The sequence below is a fragment of the Sorex fumeus genome, unplaced genomic scaffold (assembly GCF_029834395.1).
Source record: "Sorex fumeus unplaced genomic scaffold, SorFum_2.1 ptg000043l, whole genome shotgun sequence".
NCBI classification, from domain to species: Eukaryota; Metazoa; Chordata; class Mammalia; order Eulipotyphla; family Soricidae; genus Sorex; species Sorex fumeus.
Window position 1 is genome coordinate 32506641 of NW_026606100.1, and position 4440 is coordinate 32511080.

Here is a 4440-nt window from a genome sequence, read left to right on the forward strand (position 1 = left end):
CATGGTGCCAGTTGGGTTCTGGAGGTTTTCTGCTGTCAGGTTTCTACTTGGGGCTGTGCTAGGGAGTCACTCCCGGGTGGTGCTCGGGAAAACTTGCTACTGGGGTTTTGCATCCAGGACTCCTGCCTGTGAAGCCTGAGTTTCTTCAGGTCCACAAGCCTGTCCTTCAGGGGCGGCTGGTCTGCTGCTTTCTCCACTGCACGCTATACCTCTGATCGTCATTCTTCCCCCAGAGCCAGCGGTTCGGGAGGAAGGATGGTGCTTCAGGGGTTGGGAGTCGGGCTCGCAGCAAGTTGGGGCTCCGGGTGGTGGAGCAGGTCCGCCATCTCCATGTCGATGAGCCTGGCCTTTCCACGTGGATCCTGGGCCCACTCGTGCAGGCGGCTGTAGAGGGGGAGACCCAGCCTCTCTTGGAACAGGTAACTGCCAGTGATATTGTCCCACTGTAGCTTCAGGTGGGTGCCTTGTGAGGGGAACTTGGCGACCAGTTCCTCGTCCTCCTTGTTGAGCGCCACAAAACCGAAGAAGCGCTTCACGTTGTTGGCCGCCATCGCGAGCGAGCGCACCTCGGCCGTGCGCTGGAAGAGCCGCTCCTTGTTGGTGAGGTAGCTGGTCAAGTAGTCCTCCTGTCGGTAGCCAAATTTCGAGCAGCAGGACTGGAAGAACTTGATCAGCAACAGCAGGATGGCCATCGAGAAGATGAACAGCCACCCTAAGTGCTGAGACACAGACGGCCAGTCAGAGAAAGGGGCAGCTGAGGGGGGTCCAGAACAGCTGGGGTGTGGCTGGCCCTCAGCAACCCCCAGCCAGCTGGCTCTGCATCTGCAAATTCTGCATCCCAAGGAGAAACCAGTGTTCCCAGCTCGACTACTGACTCGATCCCTCTGGCATCAAACTGACACTTGCTCTGTGCTTCAATTGGGCAGATTCTTGCTGCCTTCTTCTGCTCCACAGGGCCTCCCTCCTTCCACATCTCAGCCCACCAAGTGTAGCTCAGATTGCGAGGCTCAGCCTCAGGCCCCTTCCCAGGGACCCTTTGGGAGCTCCCCCATGCCCGCTTCCTCGTCACCCTCTACATTGCTGGAAAATCGCCTCAAGCTGGTCTCAAAGGCTCCCTGGGGTGGGTGTCACTCCACTTTTGGCCCTGTGCAGCTCTGAGCATTGGCATTCCGTTCCCATGTCTCCAAACCCAACTCCTGGGCTCCTCAAACCCTCCCCTCGACTGTAGCTTCGTGTGTGTGTGTGTGTGTGAGTGTGTATGTGTGTGTGTGTGTGTGTGTGTGTGTGTGTTGGGACCAAGGGTGACTGGTGATACTTCAGCCAACCTGGCTCACAGTTTAACCTTAGGGCCTGAGGCATGTGGTGCTGCCCGAGCCCTGTGGCTGGGGGTGAACAGGCTTCCCTGGTGATGCGTGGACCACATCCAGTGATGCTCAGGGAGCCTCAAGGCCTGTACCTGGCAGTTCTTGGGGACTGTGTGGTGCCAGATTGAACCCTATGGGCTAGGTGCATGCCAGGCTTGCGCCTTAGCCCAGTAGTGTCCCCAGCCCCAACTGTTGTTTGCCATGTCCCGAGACTAGGTCAGTGCCTCCTTGCCACTCCCCAGCCTCCTCTCTGCCCCTTCAGCCCCCACCAGGCTGCTTCCTTCACTCTGCCCTGATCCCTCTGCCCCCTCGGAGCGAAGCCAAGGCTGAAGGGAGGAGGGACCGGCGATGGATGTCTCAGAAGCAACGGGATCAAGATGGGATCTAAAGCAGCGGATTTCACCACAGAGCTGTGCTGGTCGGCAGGTGGAGAGAGTTGGAAGCCTCGGTTCTTACTGCCCAGGTTCTTACTGCCTGACCAGGGCCCAGGTGGCAGGGAGTGTGGGCAGGTGTGAGAGGCTGGAGACAGCTGCTCCAAAGCTGCTACATCACCGGCCCAACAGCAGCCCAAGGCACAGGGCAGGGACCCTGAGACCCAGCTGGCACAGGTTGGTGGTCCAGGAGAGAGAGGCGTCAACAGGAACTGAAGGCTGTGGTGAGCTACAAGAAGACTCCCCCAAACTCTGCCCTTGACAAGACCCTAACAACAGACTCATTTTGTTTTGTTTTCTCTTTTTTTGGTTTTTGGATCACACCCGTGGTGCTCTGGGTACCATATGGGATGCCAGGGATCAAATTAAGGCTCCCATGTGCAAGGCAAACACCCTCATTGCTGTACGATCACTCTGCCCCTTGTAACACACTCTTATCTGCACGGAAAACCTCAAGTTGGGGTAGTCTGTGAGAACTTTGCAAGAGCAAGTAGGGACCTCCCAGTACGGGTCTGCTGCATCCCAGCTGGAATGTGTGATTCCTTTCTTTGACCTAGGGGCATCCTCAGCTCTCTCCCCTCTGCACCTGTTCCCTTTGAACGCTTGACTCTTTCTCTCCCTCTTCCTGTCTCCCCCTTCCCTAAATAAAATGAATGCTAGTTAAGTTTTAAGCATTCGTGAGTTCTGTTGGGTTTGGCCAAAACCCAAATCATCAAAATTCTTATCTGGAGGAGTCGGGAAAATGACCTAGCGATAGAGCACTTTCCTTGCATGTGTGAGTACCGGTTCCACCCCCAGCACTGCAAAAATGAACACAACTCTCCTATTTGAAACTGGAAATGATTCTTATCACACCAAGAATCTTGCCTCATGTCTGTCACTGATTACGCGACCCAGGTTTGGAGTTTTCCTGAGGATCATATCCGACCTTGGCACTTAGCTCCCCCAACCCTCTCCCACCCGTCCACACACATACCTCACAGGGAAAGGGATGAGGATCAATCAGCAGAGCCTTACCTGAGACTCATACTTGAGCCTGCAGTTAACCTCCTCCTGGAAGTTGGACAGGTTATCCGGGCCCTCTCTGCAAGGGAAACTGGCCAGGACCCACGTGGCATCGGAGAGAGGAAAGCTCTCGTTCCCGGCTGTGAGCGAGGACGGGTCCACGAACTCGCTGAATGCACAGACATAGGCCTCCCCGCTCAGCAGGGAGATGACCAACTAGGTGACTGGGGCCACGAGAGCACGGACTAGGATGGACTTTAGGAGGAGGAAGGTTGTGATGATTGAGCATTTCTTGGTCTTGTGGCACCGCCACTCGGCCACCAGGTTCCTGGTTTGGTTGTTGAGGAAGATGCTGATGAAGAAGAACACCAAGGCGGGCCCCCCAATGGTTATCCGCCCATATTGGTAGTTCAAGCCTGGTGTGCACGGACAGTGGAAGGCAAACAAGGAGAAGAGCTCCTGGCCACTCGTAGTGACCAGGGCCACTAGCCCATTTAAGCTCACCCAATCAGTACTCTTGAACAAGAATGACAGGAAGCGGACGCTGAGGTTAACCATGATGTCAGGGCAAGGGCTGCACTAGGACGAGGTGTAGGCTGGAGGGCTCCTGGAAGCAGGGCTGGGCTGGGCTCTCTTGTTTTCGGTGGTGGCTGCTGGGCACCTCCTGTAGGAAAGCAGGAGGCAGAAGCATGTCTACTTACTGGCTGTCAGGCCCACAATTTTCCTCCGGGCCCCATCTTAGCGCATCAACAGCCCTGGCCCAGAGACACAGCAGCAAGTCCCAGAAGGACCCACAGTGCCGGAGATCTCTCTGGGCCCCATACCGAGCCAATTTCACCGGGACACCCCAGACGGAACTTGTGTCCTCTCCCCGCCTATTCCAGATGGAATCCCGGTGACCAAAAACTTCCACAAGCAAGGACCAGGTGTGCGGGTTCCAGGACTACGCCAGGCCGCATGGTGGCAAAGGACCCAGGCCAAACCCCCCCGGGTCCCCACCTGCCCAAGATACTGGCAGTCATGCTCACAATTTGCCTCCAGGTGCCATCTTAACGCACCAAGGGCCCTGGCCCAGAAAGGCCCCACTGAATCCCAAAATGGATGAGGGCCCTACAGAGATGTCTTTGGAACCCAACCGTTTCCAATCTAGAAATTCCCATTTACAATTGCGGCCATGCCAGCTCTCATGATATTCAAAATGAGCAATGGAAAATAAATGATCTACCTTCTGCCCCTGGCAGATAGGTTTGAATGTTGGTGGGAAATTTGGAGCAAAACATAATGCCCAAAGTTAGAGAGAAAGTATTGGGGACATTGTCTGCCATAGAGGCAGGGTGAGGACTGGGATGTGGGTGATGGAATATGTGCACTGGTGGAGGAATGGGTGTTCCGTCACCATATGGCTGAGTCCCAAGTGTGAAAGCTTTGTAACTCTATCTCACAGTGATACAATTAAAAAAAAAGTAGTGTGTAGTTTATGCCCAATTCAATCAGCTTAATCAATGACTGCAAAAATGACAGTACTCCCACATTATTTAAAAAAAATGAATGTCTGTTCTGAACCCAAATTCCAGGGGCAGCTCTGAGGGTCGGGCAGAAGGGGCCATTTTCTCCATTGCAAAGAGCAGGAGATACCCTCA

General features: G+C 54.8%; 1 pseudogene; it reads right to left on the minus strand.

The window, feature by feature from the left end:
* Positions 1–263: 263 nt before the first annotated feature.
* On the minus strand, positions 264–3358 carry LOC130029835 (calcium homeostasis modulator protein 2-like; annotated as a pseudogene).
* Positions 3359–4440: the final 1082 nt, after the last annotated feature.